The sequence below is a fragment of the Puma concolor genome, chromosome F2 (assembly GCF_028749965.1).
Source record: "Puma concolor isolate L17-30 chromosome F2, mPumCon1.1.hap2, whole genome shotgun sequence".
NCBI classification, from domain to species: domain Eukaryota; kingdom Metazoa; phylum Chordata; class Mammalia; order Carnivora; family Felidae; genus Puma; species Puma concolor.
This window is the reverse complement of record NC_141684.1, coordinates 59,321,552-59,335,869: the sequence shown is the minus strand read 5'-3', so window position 1 is coordinate 59,335,869 and position 14,318 is coordinate 59,321,552. Positions and strand designations below refer to the sequence as shown.

Sequence of the window (14,318 nt, the reverse complement as noted above, 5' to 3'; positions counted from 1 at the left end):
GATCTCACAGTTGGTGAGTTCGAGCCCCAGGTTGGGCTCTGCGTGGACAGCATGGAGCCTGCTTGGAATCTCTCCTCCCCCCCCCCACCTCCCTCTCTCTGCCCCTCCCCTGCTCGCTCTCTCTTCCTCTCCCTCTCCCTCTCAAATAAAATAAACATTAAAAAATTTTAAATATTTAACATAAACTGCTGATTGGAAACGGTCTTTGCTTGTTTTTAACTTTGGCAGTTTCTTACTGGGTCTCCATTCCCTTCCCTCATGTTAACGGACTCTGTGTTTCTTCCTAGATTTCTTCCTTTTTCGCCTAGTCTGCCACTGTCCATTAAAACAATTATTTTTTTCTCATCTAGAATTTTTCAAAACTCTCTTACAACCACCTCCAGAGAAAGTAGTTTGTTACCAAACTCCCGGAGCAAAGAGAGGATCAGTTTGAAGGAGTATCCCAAAAGGACAGACTTAGGGAAGGGTTTTTATAGGGCTTGGAGGGTTGGGGTATTAGTTACTAGATAGCATTAGAGCAGAAGTTAGGAAGAAAGATCTTATAAATGAAGGGATTTGCTGGACCAGCCAGTGGTCTTAGTTTTGGAATATGTGTATCCTTATAGGGTTACTCTGAAATCAGTTTGATTTTTGGTCTTATACTGGAGCACAAGGGTTTGAAGTAGCTGGTATTAAATTTAAGCTTTTAACTCTTTAAACTATTTCAAGGTCTGTTTTGTACATCCAAAAACCCTTTTAACAACTTTCTAAAACAAAGAGCACTTCTCTTTGTTTTTCCACACTTTGTTGGCATAAAGCACTCCCAGAACCATTAAAATTAGAGCTTTTTCTAAAATGAGTAAATTCTTAGAAAATGGTGTCATTCTGTCCAGAATCTGTTAGGCACACACAAAAAAAAAATGCCTCCCAATTGGAACTCAGAATCAAAAGTAAGTTTCTTTTGTTTAAAATCACATATTTTCCTTCCTGTGATACTATACAGTGCATTTTAGTGTATTTTTTCATTCTCAATTTTAAGGTGAGGAAACTGATGCTTATAGATGGTAAGTAACTTGCCAAAGGTGTGATAAAGAGGTGTGATATCTCTATGCAATCCAAGCTGATTTGTCTGGGAACTTCCTATGAGAAAGCACACAACATGTGAGACTCTTGCACGCTGTTATTCCCTCATGCGCCAGGCTTTAGAGCTTTTTTATTTTAGTAGATAAAACATACTATGATTTATGGATTTAGTTCACATCTTTGTAAGAGCAAAAACACAATTAATAATAATGCTGCAGTATAAAAGTTTTCAGTGTAAAATGCTTCCTAGAATGAACTCTCCTCTAACTTTTACTTTGGAGGAAAGCAGAAGTTACCTACTTGCCCTATTTATAAGGAGCTCATGAGAAATTTTGAGAACTTCTATCTATACATCCACTCTTCTCATCCTCCCTCTTGCCCAGGATCTGTCTATGCTGCACCCCAATGCTTGAGAAAGAAGCATGTTTGGGAGCAATACTATCTCTGTCAGACTAGCCCCATGTCTATAAAGCCAGCTGCAACACAACCAACTACTTTATTGAATGTTTATATTGTGATTGGCATTGTGCTGGAATTTGGTTTCTTAACATGTGCCCCTTCCCCATCTGAGTGGGTGTGCAAGTGTGTATTGTACGTTATCAAGCAGAATACAACCATCAAGCTTATCAGGAACACACCTGGAATAAAAAGAATGCCTTAGAATTTGGTTATTGCTTCAATAAGATTTCCTTCAGACCTACTTGGTGCTAAGATAGATATCTAGATGTCCATTGTGATGGAGGGGGGAGACTGACTTTTGTGTCTGATATAGGGAAATAATCTTACTTCTTTTTGTTACAGGAGGAAAATAAGAGTTTTCTGTGTGTGGGGCCTCTTTCTTGCTAATATTGGTCACCTCTCATAGCATCACAGCCAACTAGAGTTCAGGATACAAGTGAGGGGCACATAACATAGAGATCCTGTTCTGCAATACTCATACAATCACATTGACTATTAAACCTCTATGAGATAGATATTTTAAATAATCATCTTACAAATGAAGACCCTGTTCCAAGAGAACAATTAATTTGTCAGAGGTAGGAGAACTAGAGCTTACATTTGAAGTTGTATCCAGTTAGGTTAAGTAAACTGTCCAAAGTTGGTATGCTCGGGTTGACTTTGGAATCAGCTCAGTTCAGTGTAAATCCAAACACTAGGCTTATGTCTGTTATGCTCTGCCATCCCTTCTATGTATTTTAAGATGAGCTACCACATAATTGGGTTTTTTAAAAAATATTTACCACTGTGCTTATTAGAATCCAAGTGTCTTAGGGTTTCTCTTTTCTATAATGTTTAGTAATGATTCATTTTAACCTAGTAATTATGTGAAAGGATGAGCATCAGAAGACCAAAGTTAATGAAAGTAAAATTTTTTTGGAAAAATTCATGTTTGTTTACTAATTTTCTTTTAGGCCAAACTACTTTCTTACATGCTAATTTACCTGGGTTGCAATGCCTTGTATTATCTCTTATCATACCTTGAATTTCTCTTGAAATTCACACATCCTTTTTGTTTTTGTTTTTGTTTTTGTTTTTTGGAATGTAATGAGAGTTGTACAGTGGTCAGATTTATACACCACAGAGACAGGGAAAAAATGCTCTGGTTTCACTGATGACATGAATCAATTCTTGGTACATAGCAGATAATCAAAGGCTTATTGAAACTTAAAATGAATCATTATTTAAATCAACATCTAAAATGAATCATAAGTTTTTAAAAAATCTGTTAATTTTCAATGTTGAATGAAGGACATTGCTGTCTTTAGTCATATTTAAAGGTAACTTTTGTTTGAAAACTCAGGAAGATAATATTGTTTCTGAAGTTAAAATTTAGTCACTCATGAAGTGGAATTTACCGTGTAAATTATGTAGGTCATGTAAACATTGTTTCTGGCTTTCAGAAAATATTGAGGATTTCACCATTTCCAATTGGAAAATAAGGCCAAGTAAATGGAAGTCAGGAGAGAGGATTATAAAAAACACAGTGTTCCCTTCAGCTGGCTTCTCTCTCTGTTTAGTCATTATAGCCATTATATTTACAGAACAATCAAAGCAAGGAAAATTGTCATCAGGAAACCTCCTAGACACTCGTAACTGCTCATTGAATCCGGGAGATGTGATTATTATGCTTATACCTAAGATGCAAGACAGTCTGAAGTTTACATATGTTTACAAAAAGATGGTTTACTTGGTAAACAGGGAATTAATTATTATTTCCTAGTAGTAAATACATCAGTGTATCAGTAGCCAGTTAACTAGCATTTTCTGCCTGCCTGCCTACCTTAGAACAAATAGTACAGTAGTATATCCATTTCCTTCATCCCATATTTCTTCATTTTAGTGAATATATTAGCAAAGATGGTAGGACCCTGTCCTTGGAGAATATGATTCAGTTAATCTGAGTTTGCACACTTTTCTACATCGCATTCCATTTAATAAAAAGAAAGAAAAAACATAGAGGATGATCAGAGAAAAGAAAATTTAGTACACTATTCATTAAACCAGTGGTAGGCCCACCTTTTAAAAGAGGCGTGTTATGCTTTTCTTTTTTCTTTTTTTTTTTTTTTTTGAGTTTATTTATTTGTTTTGAGAAAGAGAGAGAGAGAGAAAAGCAGAGAGAATGAGAGAGAGAAAGAGAGAGAATCCCAAGCGGGCTCTGCTCTGTCACCATGGAGTCCAATGCAGGGCTTGATCTCACAGACTGTGAGATCATGACTTGAGGCCAAAATCCAGAGTTAGATGCTTAACTGACTGAGCCACCCCAGTGCCCCAAGAGAGGTATGTTACGATTTTAGCCTGAGGATGGTTTATTTGTTTACTCACCAACTTGAGGAAGAAGAGGCAACCAAACTGGGTCTTGACATAAAGAATATGTGACCATCAATACTCCTAACGACAGGAGCTGTCACAAGAAGTATAAAGGAAACCGTGTAGGTGGTACCATATATTATTCCCTCCACCATCACCATGCTGTCTTTGGCATATACATCATAGGACCTTGATTACTGTATTGCATCCTAAAATATAAGTGGAGCTGTGGGAGATTGTATGTTGGAAAGTTTACAGGGCACCATGGTCTCAATTTAATGTCTTTTTTAAAAGAGAAAATGACATGCTACATAACAGTGGTGAAAAGTTTAGTGGGGTATGGGGTTAGTTTTGAGAACCTAGCTCTTGACAACTCTACTTGGAATGCCCTTCCAGGGCTATCAATGTATAATAATACTGGCACAACAGGATTGGATAGGTTATTTTCATTTAAAGTCAAAGAAGGTCATTGCTTACCCATGTTCAAACTCTGCATGGCATGCACGTGCTTAATGATATCTGAGTTTTTCCACAAAGTATATTCATAATAACCTGTCATTTGATAAATTCATAAACGTACGAATGAGTGAATAAATTAAATGTACTTCACTATATTTCTGTCTTTCTCTTTGATTTGCTTTCTCTGTAATTTTCTCTATATTATTCCAATAGTGTGTGTACAGTTACAGTGAGCACTGATTTAAAAACAGACCATGTCATTTTGAGCAACACTTCCTGCAAAATAATAACTGAGATTTTAAATTTAATAGGAATAAATGAGCCATCATTAGGCTAAACCTTGACACACCACTCTTAAAAGGTTGCCAACCACAGGTTTAGTGAATAGTGCACTAAATTCTCTTGTTCTGATTACCCTCTAGGTGAGCTTTTTAAATTTCTTGTTATGAAGTAAAATACACATGTAGAAAAGAATACGTGTTAGGAAGGTACAGTTCCATGAATTCAGCAAGCAATTTTAAGACCTGTACGAATTCTCTTACAGCTACCAAGTTTACGCTTAGCTTCTTGAAAGATCTACAGACTGCCATGTTCTTTTGTGTATAGTACAATAAACCTTTAACATGGATTATTATTATATATAATAATATGTTATCAGTATTCTGTTTCTGTAGATGAGGAAACAAATTGAGAGAGTTAAATCACATGTCCAAATTCCCAAAGCTACTAAATGGAAGAAATGCTACGTAAATCCAGGCTTTCTGGCTCACAGTCCCGTGGCTGTTTTTCATTAATGCTGTCTTTGTGAGGTGGATGCCATAGTGCACTGTCCAGATCTACCACTTCCCCCTCTCAGACCTAAACCACTCATTTCCCCAGCTGCTGGGAGTGTGGGTGGCTGACAGCTCTCAGCTGAGTCAGCAGGTTATCTTTGGGAATTGCCCTAACCCAAGAAGAGCACTGCCTAGTCCATGATCACACCCTTTGGGAAGATGTCCATTCATATCCAGTTACTGATTGATGCAAGAGTATAAAAGCCTGTCACTCTTCATAGTTCTGGACAACTTATAAAAAACATTCTAGTTCTCGAGCTTTCCAGGTATGATTGCTAATGCCTTTGTTAGATATGCACCACAATTCACCTTCCTTTACTCCCCAGTTCAAGTGTTGATCCCGAAAACACCAGCCCATGAACTATGTGTAGATCGCTGTCTTGGAGTCTGCCTTCTGGGGAACATAAGTGAACTTTTCTGTAGTGTTTTCTTTTTTAATGTATTTTGTGCTTTATTAGAATTATAGTCATTCATTCAATCAACAAAAATTGAGTGCCCATGTATTAGTCAGAAATGAATTGTGAAAAACAGAAACTACTTTATTTTCAACAAAAATGGATTTAATATAAGGAATTGGGTTTTTCCAAGCGACTGGAATGGCTGGGCCTCTGTAACTGACTGCCGTATCTGCCACAATCAAAAAGATAGTAATCAAATCATCATGTTGTACACCTTAACTATATACACTTTTTTTTTTTAATTTTCAAAGAGAGGTGATAGAGAACCAGAAAGATTGTTTAATTGAGGAGTAGAGATCTTAGTACTTTAACTGCAATTCCAAGATGGAGATCAGAGAGCAACTTCTATAACCCTAGGTTCCAAAACCTCATCAGACCTGAAAGATTTGCACCAGCAAAATGGATGCCTTGTACAAGCAAGCTCTGCTTTGTTCTGCATTTAACATAATTCCACATTTGAATAAATGCATGCAGATGATGAACTTACCTGGAATCTGTTCTGGAAAAGGTTATTTTTTAGTTTGTGGCACAGGAAGTCACCCCAGAACGAAGTTTAGAAAGACGAAGCATGAGCCAGACTATTTACCACACATAGCCTTTGGCTTCACCAGGCTTACATTTTAGACAAAATGTAAGACAAAAAATAAATGGATATGGCAGACAATAACAATCTCAGATGGTTTTTTAGAAGATCAGCAAACCTTAATAATTAAAACATTTTAGGTTTGGAAGCAGTCAACACAAGGAATTTTTTTTTGCAAAAAAAAAGGGTTTTATTACTTTAACTATAAATTATAATTATTATTTATAAAAGCTGTATAAGTGACCATCTTTAAAGTCTCAAAAAGGCAAATACAAATAAAGCACAGAAAATTAATTGAATTGAAAAAAAGTTCTGACATAGTTCTTCCACATCAAATGTTTAGTGTATCTACAATAATAGATCAGCGCAAAGGTATATCTGCAGGTTCTAAAAGTAAAAGTAAGTTAAGTTGGCAAATACCACATTCCTCAATGAATAAGAAGGCTGATCAAAGATAAAATGTTGGATAGTTTTATCAAGCAGGCCACCTTACAGAATAATTTTCCAGGGTAGCAACTCTACACATAGAACTGAACTGTTTGTGATTATTCTAGAGCCAGTACATTTATTTGCACAGTTTTAAAATAAAAATGTAACAAGTAATTATACATTAGGAATGGTGGGAATAGCAGGTATTATTTCAGAACTGTCACTATGTATTCCTTCTTGTCTGACACAATCAATACAGATCCAGGCTTGCTGTGTGTAAAACGATTCCCTTCCTTTTGTTGACCAACTTCTTTAATGGTGTGCTGTTCTTGAATCTGGGTGTAGATAGATTTTGGTAGATATCGGTGATGAGCAACGCGTTTTAAATTTTTTTTTTTCAACGTTTATTTATTTTTTGGGACAGAGAGAGACAGAGCATGAACGGGGGAGGGGCAGAGAGAGAGGGAGACACAGAATCTGAAACAGGCTCCAGGCTCTGAGCCATCAGCCCAGAGCCTGACGCGGGGCTCGAACTCACGGACCGTGAGATCGTGACCTGGCTGAAGTCGGACGCTTAACCGACTGCGCCACCCAGGCGCCCCGAGCAACGCGTTTTATATGAGGATGGTGTGGCAGTTTCTCCTTCAACTTCTGGCTATACCCTTTGGCTGCTTCTTCTCGTGAAGTAAGCACATCCAGTTTTTCAGAAGCATTAGCCTTCCACAGACAAATGTCCATTTCATCAGATCCACACGTAATATATTTGCTGTTAGAAGTCTATTTTATACAGAGAACATGTTGCATTCTCTTTGCATGATAGACTAACCCATTTCTTTTTTTGCCAATAGGAAAGATTCAAATCGATTTATCAAAACTACCAGACACCAAGTCTTTCCCAGTGGGAGAATAATGTACATTAAGCACTGCAGATACAGATCCACACGTACCATTACAAGAGTGTATAGTGGATGCTTCTGAAATGCATAGAAGTTGTAATCTTCATTTGCTGCAGTAAAAATGAAAGCTTCCATAGGGTTCCAACAAATTGTATTGGTTCCCATACCTAAGATGACATTTTTCAGGGGAGTATCTTGCCTCATATCATATAGTACTATATTCCTGTCAGAAGCACAACTGCCCAAGAGAAATGTGTCAGTTGGATTAAGTTTAACACTACTGTCAAATCCCTAGATCATCGAACATATAGGATTGGTTCTTTGTTCATCCCAAATGTCTACTTGGTGTCCACATGTGGCAAAAACAGCTTCTTTCCAGTGATGAGCAATTCCTGTATACACTCTCTTTCCTAATGTTGTATGCAGTGGTTCCTCCTCTTCTCCATAGCCCAGTCCATCCATTTTCTACTGCTTCACAGTTTTGTCATCACCAACAGTTAAAAAAAAAGTCCCACAAAAACAAGTATGTATTCCTTATACAAAACTCTCATGTGCTTGTATTGTATGGATACTTTTTCATTTAGTTGAGTTCCAAATTCTAATCTCTCAATCACATGCCCCAGGAAGGACAGTAGCCAGGCTCTTTGGATGCTTTGCCAAACAATTGACTTCATCTCTGTAAGGAAGCAAGAAATAGTTTTGCCGATACCCATCCCAGTTTGGTAACATTTAAAGCTCTTACCTTTCTCATGGGACCTCAAAAGGATGTAAGGTAGGATTATAGTTTCTTGTAACTGGCTATGTAGATCCAAATCTTCCTTCCTGAAAGATCTGAATCCTTAATTACTCTGCCTTTTCTGGTTCTGGTAGTTTTCCATTAATCTTTACTGTTGGCATGGGAATTGTAAAAAGAACCTCAGAAGATCTCCTGGGTTCCAAACACAGTCCTCCTTGCTTCCACCATAGAAGCAACCAATTTCCCCTGGCATTTGGCATCCATCAGTCTGTTCCTTATAGGAATTTATATAATAGTGCCAATGTGATGCAGTTATTGAAATATACTATTTGGCAGTGGTTGCATGACTTATTTTGAGATCCAGAAGGACAGTGTGCAACTTTAGATATGCTACCACTTTCAAAAGGACTCTACTGGACTCAGGAAAAATGAACAGTTAAGTTTGAAGAATTCATGTGAAAATCAAACTAGATTAGGGCTTGACCTAACTCATGCTCTCCAGATTTTAGATGTGAAAACGTTAACGTTGAAGAGTACAAAATATAGATTATTCTATTCAAGAGCTTCATATTTTGGCTAAAAAAAAAAAGGGAAAGAATCTCTTTTGGCTGAGTGAACCTGAGAAAATAATACAAAATTGGTTATAAAACACTGATGCTCAAAATCTAGTAAAAGTGGGGCACCTAGGTGGCTCAGTTGGTTAAGCATCTAACTCTTGATTTCGGATCAGGCAGATCATGATCTCACAATCATGAAATTGAGCTGTGCGTTGGACTCTGTGCTGGGTGTAGAGCCTACTTAAGAGTCTCTCTCCCCCTCTGCCCCTCCCCTGCTTGCTTGTGTGCATGCTCTCTGTCTCTCTCAAAAGAAAGAAAGAAAGAAAGAAAGAAAGAAAGAAAGAAAGAAAGAAAGAAAGAAAGAAAGAAAGAAAGAAAGAAAGAAAGAAAGAAAGAAAGAAAGAAAGAAAGAAAGAAAGAAAGAGAGAAAGAAAGAAGAAAAAAGAAACACTATGAACTCATTGTATTCCAGACATACAGAAATGTACACATGTATGCCTATACAAAATACCTCACAAATATCAGCTCTCTCACAAACCTTTTGAACTCCTGAGATCTCCAAAAGTCCTTGAGTCTTGGCTTGAAAAGTTGTAGTCTACAATGGCATGCTCTCTTAAGTTTTTGAGGATTTTGAGTTTTCAGTTCTCAAAAAGTGGTAATATGTGCACATGCATGACACACATATAGCATGTATGTATACTTGTATCATGTACATGTACATATATATAATATATACATATATACATATATAATACATATAAAACATATACATACATACATATAATACGTATAATATGTCTATATATAATGCATATATTACATATAATGCATGCAATGCATGTAATACGTATGCATATAATACATATAATACACATATGAATATAATACATAATGCATATAATACATATAATGCATATAATGCATAGAATACATATGCATATAATGCATATAATACATATAATGCATATAATACATAAAACACACACATAATAATACATACATATAATACATATATAATGTATATAATACATACATACATACATAATACATATAATACATATACACATATGCACACAAATGAAATATTTACTGCTAAATATCGTGCTGGCAAAGCAGTGTAGCCTAAGTCAGTTGTCTCAAAAATTGTTACTATGCATCCCCCATCAGTAAAACATTTTTGAGAATGTTCTACTACACAGTTTCCTAGAGGCTAGAAAATTGCTCCATTTGTTTCTCTGTTTACCTCTATTACCTACTAATAAAATAGAAGCAGATTACCTAATACCAAGTGAGTAGTGGTGTGATGCTGAACGAGTCATGGATCTTTCTTAGACTTCGTGTCTTCATCTATAAATTTCTTTTGTAATTTGATTTATCTTGTTCAGTGCTAAGATTATGCAGTTGTTTCAGATGCTGCTACAATATGGGATTGTATTTATTGAATCATTTTTGATAGACACAGACAGTGTATGGATAAGAGCAGGTCCTGCTATACATTGTGCCTCAACAATATGAAATACTAAACCAGAATACAAGGGAAATTTCTTATGCCCTAATTTCAACTCACAATATGAATTAATGTGCTTCACTTTAGGAATACATATAACCTCTTTAACGCATGATAATGAAGCCATCGTGGGGTCTACAACCTGAGTCGCAGGGCTCTCAGAGCAGCATGAAGAGTGATAATGCCCCATAGGACCTGGTCTGCTTGTCTTTTATTTACCCTAAATTTGCTAATGGGGTGGATAAGGGACTGAAATAGAATGGCTGTGGCTAAATGTGCAGAGGCCTCAAAGACACTGATTGGCCAGGAAAGTATTAATAATCAGAGTAACCATAATAAAGTTAGCTCAGGACATGAGTAATAGTGTGCAAAGCTAAAGAATATCTGTTTCTGCATCTAGGGAGTAGATTTAGAAAACTTGGTTTATTTTATTATATTATGGGATAGAGTGCTTAAAACCTAAATGCTAGTCACCAATTCAAAGGGAGGATGCTGGAATGAGGAACAATATGACATTTGATAACAGGGCAGGGTGTTTAAGAGGGAGGCAGCACTGGTGGCTTTATAATTTGCTGTTTCATTTCTGTGTTTGGCTTCTGCTGTAACCAGCTGGCATGAAGGAACTCTCTGGTGTTTTGAATCAAGAAGGAAATAAAACACACACAGGCTTCACTACAGATAACCTGAACATTTTGAATTTGGTTTATGGCAAGAGAAATGTGTACTTTGGCTTTATTTTTTAATAGTGGTGGTATGTTGGCTGAATTGATCTCCTTTATGACTCGAGAGTTTGTGCAATGGTGCTTGGATTTAAGAAAGGCAAAATATACCTATGGAAGAAAATTTTTGTCTCATCTGAAGACAATTGACATCTACGAACAATGGCTGCTTAATGAGAAAATATCTATTGGCAAGTAATAGAAATTGTTGAATTTTGATTGTAAGATTAAGCAATGTTTTTTCCTCTTAGCCTCACCTTGATCTGTTTAGATTGGGTTGGATTTGTTACTTGAATTTAGTCATTGTTATATAATCATGAAAAAAAAATTTATGCCGTCTGTCTTTGAAGTGATCTCTGCTTTTTATGTAAATTTTCTATGAATGTGTAACGTATAACAAATATATATATGTGCGATCTTAAGTGTACTTCTCAATTATTTTTATATATTACTCACTCCTTTGTAACAATCACCCAGATCAAGATAATATTTCTAAAAGCTTCCCTTGTACTCTCCTAGCCACCGTGCTCCTCCCACCTCCCCAAAGAGAACAGCTGTTTTGACTTCCATCACACAGATTGGTTTTGCCTGTTGGAGACATTTATATAAATGTAATCATATAGTGTTTTTGTGTATGTGTCTGGTTTCTTTCACTCAGTGTTATGTCTGTGAGACTATCCATATGGTTGTTTGTAGAATTCGATTACTCATGGTCATTGTGTAATATTCCATTTAGAATATCAATATTCTGAAATTATGTATGTTCTTCTATTCATGGATACTTGGGTGGTTTCCAGTATTTCACTATATAAGATAATGATATTATTAATTTTTTGACATGTCTTTCAGTGCATATATATTCAAATTTTCTATATTTAATAGTGTATTTGTTGTGTCATAAGATATTGTTATGTTTTGCTTTAGGAGATATACTGCTAGACAGCTTTACAAAGAGATTATACTTATTCATACTCTCACTGGCAGTACTTGCCTCCAAAGTTTCTGGTAGATGTATAGTAATGTTGTGTGTGTGTGTGTGTGTGTGTGTGTTATGTAATTTTTTAAAAAGACATTAATTTATTTAGAGCAGTTTTCGTTCACAGCAAACCAAGAGGAAAGTACAGAGATTTCCCACGTACCTCCTATCCCCACACATGCATGGCCTCCCCTGTTATCAACATTTTTCACCAACGGTACATTTTTATTGAAAACTTGCAGCAACACATCATAATCACCCAAAGGTCATAGTTTACACTAAGGTTTCCTCTTCCTGTTGTACATTCTGTGGGTTTGGACAAATGTGTAAAGACATGTATCCATCATTATAATATGATGCAGGGTATTTTCATTGCCCTAAAAGTCCTCTGTGTTCTATTTATACTAATCCTGCCCACAATGACCCAATTATCTTTTTACTCTTTCCACATTTTTTTCTTTTCCAGAGTATCATATAGTTGGAATAATAGAGAATGTAATCTTTTCACATTGGCTTTTTTCACTTATTATTCATTTAAGTTTCCTGCATATCTGTTCATGGCTTGATAGATCATTTCTTATTAGAACTGAATAATATTCTATTATTTGTAATGTAGAATTCTATAATTTTCTGTTGTGTTCCAGTTTATGAATTCATTCACCTACAGAGGACATATTGGTTGCTTTCAAATTTTGGCCATTATGGATAAAGCTGACAAAACGTGTGTGGACAGATTTTTTTGTGTGGACGTAAGTTCTCAACTCCTGTGGGTAATAACCAAGGAGAGTGATTGCTGGATCATCTGGTGAGAATATGTTAGTTTGTGTGAAGCCACCAAACTGTCTTCTAAAGTGTCCGTACCATTCTGCATTTTCACCAGCAATGAATAAAAATTCCCATTGCTCCACAATCTTGCCAACAGCTGGTGTTGTCAGTGTTCCAAATTTTGTCCATTGTCCGTTCTAATAGGTGTCTCTAATGGTATCTCACTGTAATTTTAATTTGCACTTTTTGGTGATCTATTATGTAGAACATCTTTTTATATGTTTACTTACTATCTGCATATCTTCTTTGGAGAAGTGTCTGTTTAGATCTTTGGCCCAATTTTTAAATGAATGGTTCATTTTCTTACTTTTGGGTTTTAAGAGTACTTTGTATATTATGGATAACAGCCCAGATGTATCAGATGTGTCTTTGCAAATATTTTCTCCCAGTCTGTGGCTTGTATTCTTATTCTCTTGACGTGGCTTTTCACAAAAGTTGTAATTTTGATGAAGTCCGACTTATCAATTATTTCTTTTGTGGATTGTGGATTCTGTTGTATCTAAAAAGTAATCATCACATCCAAGGTCACCATGCAGGTTTTGTCCTATGTTATCCTCTAGGAATTTTATAGTTTTTAATTTTATGATCCAGTTTGAATTAATTTTTGTGAAGAACATAATGCCTGTCTAGATTATCTAGGTTCATTTTTTTGGTGAATCTAGATTTATTATTCATCAATATGTGGATGTTCAATTGTTCTAGTAACCTCTGGTGAAAAGACTATCTTTGATCTATTTTATTGCTTTTTCTCTTTTGTAAAAATCAATTGACTATATTTGCAGTGGCTATTTCTGATTTTGCTATCTGGTTCCATTGATCTATTTCTCTGTTCTTTTACCAATATCGCATTGTCCTGATTATTGTGGTTTTACAGTTCTTCCTCAATATTATATTGGCTATTCTGGCTCATTTGCTTCTCCATCTAAACTTTAGAATCAGTTTGTCAATATCCACAAAATAACTTCCTGAGATTTTGTTTGAGATTGTATTGAACCTATAGATCAAGTTGGGAAGAACTGGTATGTTGACCATACTGAGTCTTCCTATTCATGAACATGGAATACCTCTCCATTTACTTAGTTCTTACTTGATTTCATTCATCAGAAATTTATAGTTTCCTCGTGTAGATCTTATACATATTTGTTACACTGTGGTTTTAACTTGTATGTACCTGATGGCTATTGATATTGATCACATTTACATATGTTTATTAGCCATTTGGATAGTCTCTTTGTGAAGTGCCTGTCCAAGTGTTTTGTCTGCTTTTTTCTATGGGGTCATCTATCTATATTTCTTGAGTTGTAGAAGATTTTTTATATAGCCTGTTTATTTTTCCTATACATTATATAGTATATATGTAACATGTATTATGTTTATTTTTCATATACACCATGCATATTATCTATATACATAATATATACATTTTCTATAAATTATATATAGAATATATATTATATATATTACATATAC

At 35.6% G+C, this 14,318-nt stretch overlaps 1 pseudogene; it reads right to left on the bottom strand.

The window, feature by feature from the left end:
* Nucleotides 1-6,838: 6,838 nt before the first annotated feature.
* LOC112859323 (DDB1- and CUL4-associated factor 13-like) overlaps nucleotides 6,839-14,318 on the bottom strand; it is a 112,139-nt pseudogene continuing 104,659 nt past the window's right edge.